This window comes from Camarhynchus parvulus, chromosome 17 (assembly GCF_901933205.1).
Source record: "Camarhynchus parvulus chromosome 17, STF_HiC, whole genome shotgun sequence".
In the NCBI taxonomy this organism is placed as follows: domain Eukaryota; kingdom Metazoa; phylum Chordata; class Aves; order Passeriformes; family Thraupidae; genus Camarhynchus; species Camarhynchus parvulus.
The window spans coordinates 8,210,041-8,227,142 of NC_044587.1; positions in this window are offsets into that span (position 1 = coordinate 8,210,041).

Genomic DNA, 17,102 nt, shown 5'->3' on the forward strand with positions numbered 1-17,102 from the left:
TCAGGGATAGAACACATCCTGCAAGCAGCAGAGTGAATTACACCACTTCTCAAGGTCCTTTCCAGGCTCAGAATTGTTCCTCTCTGATTAACACCGAGGTTTGTTTTCCAGGGGATCAGGCAGGAGCTCGTCCACCAGCTAAATAACAAAGTGCTTCCCTGGCAATCACGTCCCCAGTCCCAGCACTGCCTCTCTCCTGCTGGGAGCACTGGGCTAATGCTGATCTGCAGCCCCTGATCTCTGTGAGAACACAACATTTCTAAACATTTCCCTGCTTCAGCTGCAAATTTTAGCCTGAGCTAAAGCTGCTTCTGCTACAGCACGGAAAAAAAAAATATTTCAGGTACAGGGAAGTATCTAAATCCACAGATTAAATAGCAAGCAGGATCCTCAGCTGCTGCTGTCAGCACAGTGCCAGAGCTTCCCTCAAAGCAGCTTTGGCCCCTTCCTTGCTGAGGATGAAATCTAAAGAAAATTTGCTAAATAACAAAGCTCAAAATAAAATAAACAAAAAAGGAAAATGGGAATAAAAAAAATCACCACAATGCCTTGGTTTAACAGAGATAACCTTCCCCATATCTTTTCCTCAGGAGTGGGGGATCTGCTTGGATTTGCCAAGTGCTGATAGGGAAGTTCCCAAAGCCTGGCTCAGGGGCTGTAGGACAGGCCTGGAACAATTGGAGCTAAATTACACTGTGATCCATGAATCAAAGTGCTGGCAATTACCATTTCAAGGCAGGTGAAACAATAACAAATAATGAACAAAGGGATGTTTCAAGCCCTTGTGATGCACTCCCTGTGCTCGCTGCTCACTGGACACATTTTACCTGGAGCCAAGGTGAGCCTGTGATAGCCCCAGTTAATCACAGCTGAGAAAATGAGGGTGTAGTCTCCTGGACTGGAAAGCAGCATTTCAAACCTCCTCCAGCATGCATCCAATAAGGCTTTTATAGCCTCTGCTCAGATTTCAAATGGGAGAACAGAAAACAGGTATGAATTGGGCCAAATTGCACGTTGGCTGAGAGGCAGCACAGCCTCTGAAACACCTTGGCAGGGGTTAAAAACACTCCTAGGCAGCAGCAAACTATACACATCTCATTTTATGTGAGTTTTAGTAAGCAAGATGAAGCTCTCTGCATTGAAGATATGACATTTTTGACAAGATTTATATAAAAATTCATATTACAGCCTTAAATTACTGAATTAGGTGGTTTTTTTTATTATTATTATTATTATTATTATTCCAGTTTCTCAAGCATAGGTTTTTCCCCCACAAGGCAGATCTCTGCAGGCAGCTGACAGGTTCCTCTAAACATCTCTCAGCAGCTCCTGAGAAGTGGCCACAGACCACAGGTTGAAATCCAGAGGTTTGAGTTATTTCCTGGCCTGTTTTCCTTTGTCTCTTAATCCATCCAACCTCTGGCCACAGCCCATCTGCCACAAATCAGCCACCAGCTTTCTCTTAGCAGCTCCAAGGAGCCACAGTTGGGAGGACAAAGAATCCTGCTTGGGCAAAGTTCTGGGGTTGGGTTCCTCGTGGTCTTGCAGCTGCTTGGGGTTGCTTTGTGTATATTTTAACCCTGAGTTTATTAATGAGTTGCACACTGTTCCCTCCTGATGATCATCCATGGGGTGGGTTAGTCTTGGTTATGATTGCTCTAAATTCCTTAATATTTTTCTTGATATACAATGCGATTTTTTGGGTTTGAACCACACACTTGGCCAAAACTAAGCAAAACTGAAGTCAGAATGAGTTAAACAATAATGTAACCAAAACTTGGCTGAAATTACAGGACAAACAACAGGTATCTGTGTCATGGTTTAAGCCCAGATAGCAACTAAGCACCACACAGATGCTTGCCTGTTTCTTCTGCTGCTGAGCTCCTGCCTTGTGCTTGTGACACCAGAGTGAGCTGTCAGCATCCTAGCCCCAACCCTTCCCTACAGGCAGCACCATGGCATCCTCTGGCATTCACACTCTCTGGAAAATTCCCTTCACCCAGGGTTTTTTTCTCCTGGGAAGCTGAGAAGCCTCAGAGAAAAGGAAAACAATTCTTATCTCATTTGCTTCTCCTGTGTTGTGCTCATGTGGAATGTGTTTGGAGATTGTTTACCCACAGGTGATTGTTCCATTGGATTCTGCTGGGAGTTGTTTTCACTCTTTGGCCAATCAGGGCCAGGCTGTGTCAGGGCTCTGGAAAGAGTCAGGAGTTTTCATTATTATCTGTTTAGCATTCTGTAAGTATCCTTTCTGTATTCTTTAATACAATATAGTATTATAAAGTAATAAATTAGCCTTGAGAACATGGAGTCAGATTCATCATCCCTGCCTTTGTTGGGACATTCCCTGTAAATCCAATAGCATCCTGGAGTCATTAAGGCTGGGAAAAGACCTCACAGATCAGAGTCCAACCTTTGACCAGAAACCCCCATGCCCACAAATCCATATCTCAAAGTGCCACATCCACTCATCCTTTGAACATTTCCAGGGCAGGTGGCTCCTCTACTTCCCTGAGCAGCCTTTCCCAAAGTCCAACCACTCTTCCCATGAGTATTTTCCTAATATGCAACCCGAAACTTCCCAAATGGCACAACCTGAGGCCACTTCCCCTCATCCTATCACTGGTTCCCTGGAAAAGGGAGCCTTTCAGCATCAGCCAACCTTCAAACTAGGATCTAAATTCAACAGCAAATTGACAGAGCAGTGCCCAACTCCCTGGCAGATGGCATTTCTACCCTCAGACACAGAAAGGAACTGAAACACAGAAGGATGGGGGAAAAAATGAGCCTTACACCAAACTGGGAAGAAGGTTCTAAAATGTGAATGGACCTATTGAGGGCTTCCAGCTACCAAAATTTGTCCCTGTTTTTACCTCCAGGTGCATTGCAAGAGTGGCTGCTTGCTCCTTTGAGCTACTGACTCTGCCTGACCCCACACAGCCACTCCTGTTGAGCGGTTCAGGGTCTTTGGCAGGGATGCAGATTCATCCAAACTCTGGTTTTGTTGTTGGGCTGGACAGAAACAGCCCCAGGAGTGGGCTTTTGGCAGGGCAGGTACAGAGTGTTACCCAGCTCAGCCTGCTCTTAGCTCCTGCTAAATTCCCATCAACAGCTCTGGAAGCCAAGCAGGTAAACTGGGAACAAAGCTGGGCACCATGCAGAGGAGCTGAAGGAATAGGAGTGCCTGCAGGAAAAGGGGAACCAGCCATGCCTCAGTCTCCAGGGAACCCATGGCTGGACCATTTCTGGGCACCCACCCTGCTCTTGTTCTCCTGGACCATTAAATTCACAGCCATGGAGAGCTCAGGCTGCTCTGGAGCTGGTGACAGCGACTCCCCCTGTGGCAGGGAGGGAGTGGGGGTCAGAGATGTCCCTCTGAGCCCTCACCCAGCTCTTGGCCTTGGCTGCAGGCAGCAGCTGAGCTCAGCAAGTTGCATTTCCAGCACCACTGCAGCCCCATCCTGCACTGGCAATGTGACTCCTGCTCCAAATGCCACTTTCTCCTCCATTCCCTGAGCCCAGGGGGAGGAAAATGGGGGAAAAGGAGGAGCAGAGAGAAAGGGAGGCTGATTCTCACCACAGCTGCAAGCTCCAGCTCTAAACTGCTAACCCCTCTGCTCCTTGGAAAGCTGACTTCCAAATCCCTAGGTGTTTCATTATCTCTTCCACTCTCCCTCCCAGAGTTTCTCTCAGGTAATTGTTCCCACCATAGCATCTGCTTCAATTTGAGCCTGTTTCCTCCCTCACTCCAAGGTTTTTCAGCACGAGTGAGGTGATGGCTTTGTCTCAGTTCCTCATTCCCTGCATAAGCACTAAAAGGTCTGAGAGGCAAATAAACGAGTTTGTGCAGGGACAAATCTCCTGCCCAGGTAAGAGAGGGGACCACCAGCCCTTGGGGAAGCAATAACAGGTAACAGGCTAAGCACAGAATCAGAAATTACCTTCCACCAGCCAGACAACCTGAGCAGACACTCATGGACTTGGCCTTCAGACCCATCCTGCTCTCACACAGAGATTCCTCCAGCTCCAGGAGGAACAAAGGAATTGCCATTCCCACATCACTGCTGATAAAGTGCTGCTTTGCAGACAAGCCACCGTTCCTGCTATGAGCAGCAGTCAAAAGATGCTGCAAAAACTTGCACCTTCAGTGCTGGTTAGGTCATCATTACCCTCACAAGAGAAGTGAGGAACCATGAGCTCATCCTTTGGCAGGAAGGGATTGACTGTAGTTTGCAATATTCAGAGTAATTTGTGTAATTTAATGCAGAGGATGAAGTTCTCAGCCAGGGTAAATCAGAGCAATGTCAATTTTACACTATTGAAGCAGCTGGGTCAGCCTTTTAACAAAAAAAAAAAATTCACTCTTTTTAAAAATTTCTTCTGTTCACCTTGAAGAGGCTTCCTTTAAAGCCATATACTGTTTTTAGGTTGCAGCAACTGTCAGCTAATTGCTTCTTGGTCAGTTCTGTAACAGCCAAAGTGTTTCCATCACAGCTTTGATTGAACCTGTGTAGATAGAAAAAAGCAGAGAAAGCCCAGTGCAAAGGTATTTCAATCAATTAGGAGGTATGTGGATAATCATGACTGTCATCAGGTAACTAATTACAGAGCTGACTCAATAACTGGCTTTTTAAAGTGTAACAAAGTTCATTGGGACTAATTCAATACTGCTGCAGGTTCCTGGAAGCACCTCGGTGGCAGAGGAGAGATGGTCTGCCATCTCCAGCTTTTGCCACAAATAGAGATTGAAGAGCAGGCAGGAATAACTTATCCTTGGTTTGTGTGTTAAAAATATTGGTGGAGAGCAGGGCCATGGAGAGCCCAGACCAGACCAGGACACTGACACTGCTTTCAGAATCCAGAACAGACCAGGACACTGACACTGCATTCAGCACCCAGAACAGACCAGGGTACTGACACTGCATTCAGAATCCAGAACAAACCAGGGTACTGACACTGCATTCAGAGCCCAGACCAGACCAGGGTACTGACACTGCTTTCAGAATCCAGAACAGACCAGGACACTGACACTGCATTCAGAGCCCAGACCAGACCAGGGTACTGACACTGCTTTCAGAATCCAGAACAGACCAGGGTACTGACACTGCATTCAGAACCCAGAACAGATCAGACCAGGATATTAACAGTGTTTTCAGAACTCTGAGATGAAGGAGAGCCTGCTCTTTGGGCTGGGACTGAGTTGATTCTTCTCACAGCAGCTGGCACAGGGCTGTGCCTGGATTGGTGCTGGGAGCAGAGCTGGTGCCTCAGGGATGTTTGGTTTTGCTCAGAAGTGCTCACACAGAGTCCAGGACTTTTCTGTCCCTCAGCAGGGGCAGTGCAGAGGCTGGAGAAGAAGGAGCTGGGGGACACAGCTGATATCCCACAGCACAGGGCTTATGCACAGATATAAAGCTGGGGAGGGAGGAAGAGGAGGATGTGCAGAGTGATGGGATTTGTCTTCCCAAGCCACCACTGCTCCTGATGGAGCCTGACTGCCCTGGGATGGCGGAGCTCCTGCCCCTGGGGAGCCAGGAAAGAATTCCTTGATTTGCTTTTCTTGCCTGAATGGCTTTCACTTCAGCCATCAGTCTCCAGCTCAACCCACGAGTTCTCCTTCCCACTCCTCCGATGCTCTCCCTGTCCCACGGAGGGAGGCTGAGCTGCCAGCTGGGGCTCAGCCATGGCAGAGCCTGAGCAATGCAGCATGTGCTGGGCCACGAACAAATCCTCCCTTCTGGCCATTCAGGCAGCATTTCTGCTGCTGCAAGGCAACAAATCAAGCTCTGCTCGTGGGTGTGTACGAGTCCAGGATGTTCCCCGAGTCTGGGCACACATCACTGAGTTTGGACTTGGGTCCCAATTGTTTCCTTCCCCACGCCCCTGCTCAGACAGGCTCCTGTGGAAGCCAGAAGCGTTGTTTCCTGACATGCAGACATGAGGAAAGCTCTGTTTCCTCCTGGACTAGCTTATGGGAAGACCGTGCTCTGGGCCAGCTCTCTTGGAGCAGCTTTAGGATCACCTCCCAGTGACAGGATTCCTCCCAGCCCTGCCACCAATCCAACACCAGCAGCACTCCAACCATGGCAAAACCACCTCCATCTCCACACAAAAGGCTCAGCTCCAAAGGTTTTGTACCAAGCCCAGGCCCTAGAGCCACGACCTACAGCCACCACCGTGCCTGGGAGCAATTTGCTTTGGTAGAAGCAGGATCTGCTTTTAAACCCAAGTCCAGCAGCCAAGTAGGTGGTCACTTAATATCTCTGGGCACTTTCAGGGAAGATTAGGTGAAAGTCCAAATCCAGGTTGACATTCCCTCTCTCAGAGAAACAGGCCTGCAATAAATAAGGCTGCGTGCAAGTTGTTGTTCCTGCTAAACTGCTCCACTCAGCCACTTAGAGCCAATGTGTTCCTCATTAGCACTCGGGGAAGCTGTGAGTGCACAGGGCTCTCTGTGCAGCCCTGATCCCATTCCCCTCCCAAACACATGGAAACACTTTAAAAGTAAGAGCCCTGGGACCTGTGCAAGGGCGACAAGTGACGAGATGAGGAGAGGAGACCAGAGCCAGCCCCTGACAAATTTGAACCATCCAGGCTTTAATCCACAACAACCCCCCAAAAAAAAAAAAAATTGATGCTAAACAAGCCTTGCCTTTTCCAGAGAGGAGATTACATGTGTAATGGAAAAATTATGGGTATGGGGAGTCTGGCCTACAAAAATTGGGTAATATTAAGAGCCTTCAGTTTTGCTTTCCATGATTAATGGAACTTCCCCTACATGTAACTCAGTCAACATTTCCATCCCCCTCAGAGCCTATTGAGAGCCCCCTAGTTTTTTAATTTAAGGAAAATGGAATTTTAAGGCTTTGTAGCGTTTCCATAAGTCGCTGGGAGCAGGTGATTGGTCATTTCCCCTTTCAAACACCATCCCCCTGACGAGGCAGAGCAGGGCAACAGAGGGGAGCTGCCTTCACATCACCTGCCTGGGACAGCATTTGGGGCTTTCCAACCTGAAAATTCCATGATTTCCCTCATTGTAGAGAGGGGCAGGAAGAAGCCACAGAGCCAAGCAGAGCTGAGCTGGCTCTCAGGGAAGGGGCTGTGATGGTGTTCGCAGGGATCCCAGGATGAGGGAAGAGACGAGGATCTGACTCCATGTTTCAGAAGGCTTGATTTATTATTTTATGATATATATTATATTAAAACTATACTAAAAAAATAGAAGAAAGGGTTTCATCAGAAGAAAGGATTTCATCAGAAGGCTAGCTAAGAATAGAAAAAGAAAGAATGAATAACAAAGGCTTGTGTCTCAGACAGAGAGTCTGAGCCAGCTGGGTTTGATTGGCCATTAATTAGAAACAACCACATGAGACCAATCACAGATGCACCTGTTGCATTCCACAGCAGCAGATAACCATTGTTTACATTTTGTTCCTGAGGCCTCTCAGCTTCTCAGGAGAAAAAATCCTAAGGAAAGGATTTTTCAGAAAATATCATGCCTACAAGGCGCCATCCCAGTGCTGCTGGATCTGATGGATCACGAGGGTGCCCAGCTCTTCTCCAGAAGTGAGGAGGCATCACACAAATATCTAATGAAACAGCTGAGCCCCAGCCCTGGACAAAGCAGAAATAAATAGGCCATTAATGCCAAACCCACAGGACTTTAAAAGTTAAAGCTGTTGGAAGAAATGTTTGTGCATGTTGCTTTCATGCCAGTGGAAACATATGAAAAAGCTGAAACTCTCTGCACTGGCATAGCAGGTTCAGCTTTGATCTCTCAGGAGGTTCATTTCCTTCATTAGGCTTTTCTTAAAATCCACTTTTATGAACCCTTTTAATTTCCTCCCTGCATCTCACCCCCATAAAAGCCTTTTTAGCTTCATTTGACAAAAGGGCAGGGAGGGGGAGGAGAATCTCATTTAATTGCCACTAAACATTACCTGAAGATGCTGGTTCTGTATGGGGATGCTGGAGCTGCTCATGGTGAGAGTCACAGGAACTGAAGGAGGGGAAAAACCCACTAAGGCCATAATAAATCATTAAAAGAGACACAGGGAGCAGAGAGAGGAGCAGATCCTCTAACACCAACACAAGGAAAGGTACAGGACAGGGAACAGCAGGGGCATGTCCAGCAGAACGTGGCTGGTCACTGCTGTAAAACATCTCCCACAGTCCCTGTTTGATCTCTGGATGCCTGGACAAACCAGGACCTGGCCACAGCTGTGGTGTCCACTCTGCAGACACAGTCCAGTGGCACAGCCTTTTCCTCACAGTGGGGCTGCAAGGCTTAAAAATTCCAGATTAAAGGAGTTTCAAGGGGGTTCAGGATCCTACTACTCAAATTCCAGCACCAAGCTGGTCCCAGCATTTGAGCTGTTTAGGGGTGCTGTTCCTATAAGGAGAAGGGATCAGAGAGTCACCCTTTGAAATGCCTGCAGTGGAGAGAATTTGAACTCTGCATTTATTTCTGATGGAATCTTTGAAAGAAAAAAAAAAAATAAAGAGTGCGCATCATTTCATCTACTCCGTATGCAAGCCGCAGGTAAGCAGTGTTGAATTCTTTCCTCCAAAGGGAAATTTGGGTCCTTCTCAACATCAAGGGCTGCACAGGTGTTGCCTGGGTTGCTGAATGCAGTCCCCACTTGTACACTGGACTGGGCTGTGTCATTCTATCCACAAGGAGCAGCTCCATTTGAACAGCAGTTTGTGGGTTTTACCCCCACTGTTCCTATTGAGAGTTAACTTACAAGTAGCCCCTTACTTGGAGTAAATTAAACTACTAAACAACCAGAGCAAACTGTAACCAGCTCATGTGTGCAGATGAACTTGCTCAAGTCCTCAGAAGCAGATACTCCTCTTAATGAGAAAACTGTGTCCAGATCCCTGCTCAGGCTGCTCTGGACCCTCAGGGGTTGTGTCCTCTGACAGGAGAGGACAATCCCCACTCTGCACTCTCAGCCTGCTCCTGCTAGAGAAAGTTGTCATTTCCAGACAATTTCCAAGGGACAGATTCTGACCTCACATAAAACATGAATCCATTCAAGGAAGGTTGTTCAGTTATTCTGATTTTAAGCCTGGCATGGCACAGAAGAGGTTCTGCCCTGCCTTTTCCTTTCTGATGTTCACTTAATTCACTGTAACATGAACACAACTGGATTTAACAGGACTCAACAACTGCAATATCTTGCACTATTCTTTAGTCCTGGAAGCACAGGCCACTGCTTTTCTGCTACATCAACCCCAGGCCTCCCCCAGCCCAAACTCAATTTCAATTACATTTAACAAAGCTAGGTGGATGGACAGCATAAAGTCAGATGAAGTTCAGTGCAGACAAATGCCAGGTAATGCACTTAGGAAAGGATAATTTGAACTACACAGGGGAAAAAAAATAAAAGAATGCTTTTGCAAGATAATCATCTGCTGTGCACAGAGAGGCAGGGAAATGAAAAGACTTTAATGGGAAGGGATGGCAAGTCCTTCCTTGGGAAGCTGCTCATCCCAGATCGCAGCAATCTGAGCTCAAGCCCAACTCCTGCAGCACTGCAGTGGCAGCAGAGCTCTGAGAGATCACAGGGACTCTTCCACAAGTGAAGCTGGGGTGGAGCTGGAGCCTGGTGAGTGCAGGAAAGGATCCATGAACTCTTTGTGCACCCCTGAGTCAGAGTGTGCAGAGCTTCTGGGGACCCAGCTGCACACAGCAGGGCAGAGAAACTTCTCCCCCAAAACCCCCTTGAGCTTCAATCCAGGCATGCTGGAGCTCTGTACAGACACACTCCCCTCTGGTGAACAGGAGCCATAAAGTGTTAAAGTCATTTCACAGGGAGAGAGCCTGTGCCAAGCAGATTCCTCAGTGAGACCCTCTGCTCCTGCCCTGCCTGTGCCCCATGGAATCCCAGACTGGTCTGGGTGGGAAGGGACCTCAAGGCTCATCTCATTTCACCCTCTTCCATGGGCAGGGACACCTCCCACTGTCCCAGGCTGCTCCAAGCCCCATCCAGCCTGGTCTGGAACTTCCAGGGATGGGGCAGCCACAATCCTCACCCTGTCCCTCTCTTTACACAGGAGCCCAGCTCTGAGGCTCAAATCTCTGTGTTCTGGGGAGACCAGGGCACCCAGAACAGAGCCACACCTGGAGTGCTGTGCCCAGCTCTGGCCCCTCAGCTTGGGAAGGACATTGAGGACCTGGAGCACATCCAGAGCGGGCAACGAGGCTGGAGAGGGGCTGGGAACACAAACCCTGAGAGGAACCCCTGAGGGAGCTGGGGGTGCTCAGCCTGGAGAAAAGGAGACTCAGGGCTGCCCCCATCACTCTGCACAGCTCCTGAAAGGTGCCTGTGCTCAGCTGGGGCTGGGCTCTTTCTGCAGCAGCACTGACACAGCCAGAGCACACAGCCTCAAACTGCACCAAGGGAAATTCAGGTTGGATATCAGGAAGAAGTTTTTCACAGAAGGAGTGATAAAGTTCTGGAATGGCTGCCCAGGGAGGTGGTGGAGTCCCCATCCCTGGGTGTGTTTAACAAAGCCTGGATGTGGCACTGGGTGCCAGGGTTGAGTTGAGGGGTTGGGGCTGGGTTGGACTCGATGGTCTTGAAGGTCTCTTCCAACCCAGTGACTCTGTGAATTCTATGAACAACTCCAGCCTGCACCCTGCAAAACAAAACCCAATCGCAATCTCAAACTCTGTAATCCCCATGTAGGATCTAGATTTTCTGGAGAGAAGCAACCACAGGTGCAGCCTCTCCCAGTGAGCTCTGCTGCTGCCCACTGCTCCCTGCTCCAGGGGAGAAGCCCCATCACTGGCTCCCAGCTCTGCAGCAGGGAAAAGGGGCTTGGCAGGGGGTGCTGGCACTGCCCAGGCTGCCCAGGGAATGGGCACGGCCCCGAGGCTGCCAGAGCTCCAGGAGCCTTTGGACAGCGCTGCCAGGGATGCCCAGGGTGGGGTTGTTGGGGGGGCTGAGCTGGGGGATCCTGGTGGGTCCCTCCCAGCTCAGGATATTCTGATTCTGTGAAGGAGAACAAGCCCAGCTCCTCACTACCCCCACATCTGATGCCTTAATCACCCACACCTTCCCTTCCACACACCTTGGGAGGACAAAACCCTCCGGCACACATCTGGGAGATGCAGCACTCCCTGCTCCGGGCTCTGCCAGCTTTTCCCGAGTGTCTCCAGGCTGTCAGAGCTCCTCGGAGGGATCACGGAGCAGCTGGCAGGCTGGAGCCGGGGCCGGGAGCACATTCCATGAAGTGTGGGGCCATCTGATGGCAGGAGCAGGAGCGCCAGGCTCAGCATCCCCATCCCGGAGGCTGCTGCGCTCTGCTCCATCCATCCTCAGTAATTGAATGCGGGCCCTGGGGGGGGAGCGCCGCGCAGGGCCGCAGGGAGGGGGGGAACACTATTTATGTTTGTCTGCCCAGATTTAGTTTGTCTTTATCTCGAGCTATTTTGAATGTCATGGGGAGTTAATGAAGACGTGTTGTGCGTCTGCAACGCATGGAGCAACTTCTCTCCTGTCTCAGCATATTAAATTCTTCCTTACTTACATTAGGAATTACAGGGAAAGAACAGACACAAACAAAAAGGGAGGGAAGATAAAAGGAAAGTAGAAAGAGATAAGAGTGGAAGGAAAGGAAGAGGAAGGGTTTTTTTTCTTTTTGTTTCTTTTTTTTTTTTTTTTTGCTGTGGGTTTTGGTTTTTTTGTTTGTTTGTTTGTTTGGTTTTTTTGTTTGTTCATGGTTTTTTGGGGTGGGGTTTTTGTTTGTTTGTTTGTTTGTTTTGTTTTTAATTTAGCTCTCAAAGTTGAATCACAAGACATTGTGATTCAACTTCACCATGTCTGTGCTGATCAGAGATGCCAGCCCTGGAAGAAATGTCCTGTTCCATTTGGGATGACACAGAACAGCCTCCTTAACACCCCCTTCAATATCACTCTGCCCCACAGTGCCCATGGCAAATACAAGGTGAGGGGACACAGCAGAGATGTCCATTCTGAGCTGGAGCATTGTCCCCAGGGACAAGTGGCAGGTCCCCAAGTCCTGCTGTCACCTACCTGCAGCCACCAGACCCCCTCCAGCACCCAGGAAGGGCATCCCACACAGCAGGACCCCAGGCACAGGTCCTGCTCTCCTGCTGGGTATTTTTAGTTGCTTTCCCTTCACTACAGACAGGAAACTGAGGCAGACAGAAAATACAGGCTCCGATCTACAAAGGCTTTTGGCCTCCAACCTCTGTTTTTAGACAATCCCTGGCTTAGATCTCACCAGTCCTTTCCAAGAGAAAAGGCAGTGACAAAAAAAGCCCTTTCCCCAGGATATCCCTTCCTCAGCTCTCCTCTCTCCCCTCTGGGAGAGGCAAGAATACAAAATTGCCTCAGTCATGGGGCTGTTCTCTCAGAAATTAAGATCTTCCCTTTCCTGGCACTTCCCATCCTCTCTCTTTCCCTGAGGCAAGATCTGGCACACCTTAGACATTCTGGTTTGGCCCAGAGTTTTATTTAGACTGTTCTTTGCTTAGGGGATTCTCTGTTTATATCATTGGAGGGTGTTAATAAGGGCAGAATGGTTTCCAGACCCACACCAGCTGACTGGATTTCCTGAACCCACGCCATCTGTAAAAACAGAAATGTTCCCTTCTCCTTGTACACACAGATAAATGCATTAATGCTAAACCTCCTGGGGCAGGAGTGCAGGAGAGCTTGGGATTTCTGGCCAGCTGAAATCCCAGCAAGTTCTGGAATGAGGCACAGAACCACCATTTTTATTATGGGGGCTCAGCTGAAGACATAAAGCTCTCGTCCCCCTGTGGAACAGACAGAGGAGCTTGACATTTTAAAAGAGCACACTGAGGAGCTTCTGGCACCTCTCTCAGACGCATCTGGCACTGGCCACCCTCAGAGACACCAGAATGTGCAAACTGAGGCCTGGCTGGTATTACAGCACTTGCATGTGCCTATCAGTCAGCTCCTCCACCTCATCTTCCATCTCAGTGCTCACAGAGCTCCGCTCCAGATCCCTCCTGACACAGAGAGGTGCTTGGAAGATGGGACACTTGGAGACCAGTGCCTGGGGTCTGACAGTCAGAAGGGTTTGTGCCTTGTGAGCCTGACATGAGCTTGATAACAAATTCCCAGTTTGAACTGAGCTGGAAATTCCATGTGTCAGCCAAGCCCCTCTCAGCAGGTTCACACAGGAGCAGTGGCATCATCTGAGCCCTGCGTGCAGAGCTGAGCTCAGAGCTGACCCTGCTTCACAATCCCACTCTCTGCTCTCCCCAGCCAGCACAGCCAAGGAAATGCTGCACTCTTCAGAAAGAAGTGGCAGCTGCCAATAGAGCCAACAAAAATCATCATTCCCACAGGAAAACAGGCTCAGGCACCCAAGGCTTGGTCTGGCTGAAGCACCAGCAGCAAGTGGCTGTGAAATACCCACCAAGATAAAAACCAAGGGGTCAAGGAAGGAAATTCCTTATCCAGGGACACCCAGAATCAGTGTCTATGCCAAGAGGGATAATTTGGTTTGCTCAACAAACAAAAAAACCCAAAAGGTTAAAAATCCCATCCCAATGCACCTGATGGGCTTTCAAGGAAGGAGAAGACTTTAGAACCAGGAGCAAGAACAGAGCAACTCACGCCTGAGCAATGTGTCCTTCAGGCTCAGCCACTGCATGTGCCTGCCTTCACCCCAAGTTCTTCCTGTGATAAAATTCTCCCTGTATTGGATTTGCAGGGAATGCCCCAACAAAGGCAGGAATGATGAATCTGAATCCATGTTCTCAGAAGGCTAATTTATCATTTTATAATACTATATTATATTAAAGATTACTATCTATACTCTACTAAAGAATACAGAAAGGATACTTACAGAAGGCTAAAAAGGTAATAATGAAAGCTCCTGACTCTCTCCAGAGTCCTGACACAGCCTGGCCCTGATTGGCCAAAGAGTGAAAACAACTCCCAGCAGAATCCAACAAAACAATCACCTGTGGGTAAACAATCTCCAAACACATTCCACATGAGCACAACACAGGAGAAGCAAATGAGATAAGAATTGTTTTCCTTTTCTCTGAGGCTTCTCAGCTTCCCAGGAAAAAAACCCTGGGTGAAGGGATTTTTTCGGGGAATGTGAATGCTACATTCCTGTCTCAAGAAATGATGAAGATACAACAGCTAAACTGGAATAGGAGTGAGCAGCCAAGGGACCTTGCGGTGCTCCAGGCCATGGGGACTCCTCCCTGGCAGGAGCACAGATCCACCCCCTCTGCCCCTGCCCACTGGACCAGCACACTTCTGTTTGCACTCCCCGAGCAGTGCTCATGTCTGAAATGTGGTTTGGGGATGGGACAGGCCTGCACTGCCCAGTTCAGAGTCACCTCTCAGCTCAGGAAGCACCACTCACCTGGCAGGGCTTGTTCCATCCCCTGGTGCTGTCTGCGCCATGAAATAGCAGAAGCCCAGACCACACCACATCTGCCCAAACCTTTGAGCTCCCTGACAGCTCTGACAGCTCAGACCATTTCATGCCAAGCCTCTTATTTAATCACAGTGGAAATGAGGCTGTTCCCCTTTGGAAGCTTCCTCCCTGCCCCAGCCCACTGGAACACTAACACCTGGTTGTTGTTTTCTCTCCTGTGACTAAAAATGCATCCTACAACATCCATCTCACACAGCCACAAAACTGCAAAGGACACAAGGCAATAAGAGCCCAATTCACTCCAGTTTTCATTGTTTCAACATTGAACTTAGGGCATGAGAGCTGGCTCTTGGCTTGACTTCCAGGTGGCAAGAATCTGTGTGTTCACAGCAAACCCAGTCACCAACGTGGTGCTTCTGAGCAATTCTGCTTTGTGCTATCAGAAATGCTGCAATACTGAGGTTTCCCAAGGATTTTAATCCTTGATACGTTCAGAACTGCAATTTGGGGCCAAAAACAGAACAGTACAGCTCACGTTATGCCAAAATGACAACTATTTACTTCAATTAAAAGGAGCAATTTTCTACACATTCTTATTAGAGTCACCAAGCTTTGGGAGAGCAGCCCTGCAAATGCTGGCCAGAATCCAAAAGCACTCTGCTATAAACATGCTTATAACAGACCTACACTAATGCATATACATGAGGATTCAAAACATAAATCCATATTCTTTTGCCTCCATCCCATCAAATTAGGCAGAGTTGACAAATGTAATTATTTCAGATTGCAATGCAATGAATGATCCTCATTATAACTGTGTGCTTTACCTTCAGTAACAGAACCCCTGACCTTCCAGTTTGATCTCAAGAACTCTGAGATTCAGGACATTGCAGAAGCCATTCATTTTTTGATAACTCATTTTGCTGCTCTCCATTGTGTGTTCGTCATAAAGGGCCTTGGAAGATTGTACTTATCAAAGTGCATTCAATAGTAATGGACCATCTAATCCTAAAAATCCTCTCTCCAACAAAAGCCAAGAACAAGCATTCCCATTTTCAACTTCTTTATACTTCAGTCAGCCTCCCAAAAGTCACTTTATATGGTTCACGGTTTAATAGGAGTTTAAGCAGCATTCCCTTCTGGGGGTTTTGTTTAAAAAATTACCAAGTTTATTGCCTGTGTCAGAAGCTTCCTTACCCTGTTTTTATTATCTACAGCAGCGCTCTGATTTAATCTCTGCCTCAGTTTCCCTGATGCACGAAGCACTCAGGTGATCTCTCAGTAATTGCTGTGGTGGCAGATCCGTTCTGGCCATTAAAGCACCTCATTGTTTCACACCTCGGGTTTGTTCTCCGGAGTAATTAAGAGCATGAAAGACAGGAACGAGCCTCATTAGCTCCCACAAGCACAGGCATCCTCCAGCTCCTCCATGAACCTTTCCAAGGTGCAGCAACTCCCGGTGGGTACCCCGGGTCGTGTCAGGCTGAGCAGGGAATGCAGCTTGCATTCTTTCAATGCAGCTGGAGCTTTCGACCAATGCAGCTTGCAGCTTTCCTCCAGCTCTCTGATGATGATTTACCTGTAACACCAACAGCCCTGACCGCTGAACTCAGCTCACTCGATGCTATCCCAACAAAATCCCTGTGTCCCAGCCTGCACAGATGGGAAAGGGAAATGCAGTGAGAGCTGCACAGAGCCATCAGCTCCAGCTTCTCTCCCTTCCCCTAAAGCCCACTGACAGTCTCTCAGAACAAAGCAAGCCGTTTGCTGGATCTCCCTTATCTTATTGTACATCAATTTGCTGAAACATTCATGGGATCACTGCTCATTTCATTTACCCTTAAGGCCAGCCCCTCTGCTTATTAAATTAAGAAGATGAATGAGAGATTTTCTCTCTTGCTAGCGGCCCAGGGGATTCATTAGTCAAGTAAATGATTGCACTTGCCTCAAGTTATGCTACTGCAATGTTTGTAATGTGTCTTCTGATCTCGGCTCCCCATGCAGGATTTGGAAACAAGGTTGGCTTTCAGACAGGTCACATTTAATTCCAGTCATCTGGCTTCAGCAAATGGAATAAAAAAGGCCTCAAATTCACTATCCTACAATTCCCTGCCTTCGCTCAGCCCTCCAAACGTTTCACAGAGCAGACACACGAGGGGAATCAGGAGCTCCATGCAAGGCACCAATATTTGTCCCATTTATGTCGGTATCAGGCACAGTCACCACTCTAACACTGGCAGAAAGCACAGATTTGGGGACAGTGACAGAGCTGCTCTGGGCAGGAGGGAGCAGTTCCCCCACCACGTTGGATCATTAATTAAGCACAAAGGTAGCTGTTAACAAGCTCCCTTCTGCCTTCCAGAAAGGAGCTGGCTCTGTAACTGCAGCCAGAGGACAGCAGTGTTTCTGAGTGCCATAGCAGGAAAGCAGGAAGGAAATGGCACTTCAGAAAAAGGTTAAAGTCCACATCCCAATTAAACTGCACCACGGCATGGATGGAAAGGAGGCTGAGCACAGATGAACTCTGGGGAACAGCTGTCCCCAATTCCACAGGGCTGCTCCAGGAAAAGCAGAGCCTGGATGAACAAGGCTGGGTGAGCACTTCAGAAGTGGGATGAGCAGCACAGAAGAGATTCCCTCTGGTGAGCAGCAGATTGCACACCTTGGAAGTGACTTCCAAGTTGTGTTGTCACATC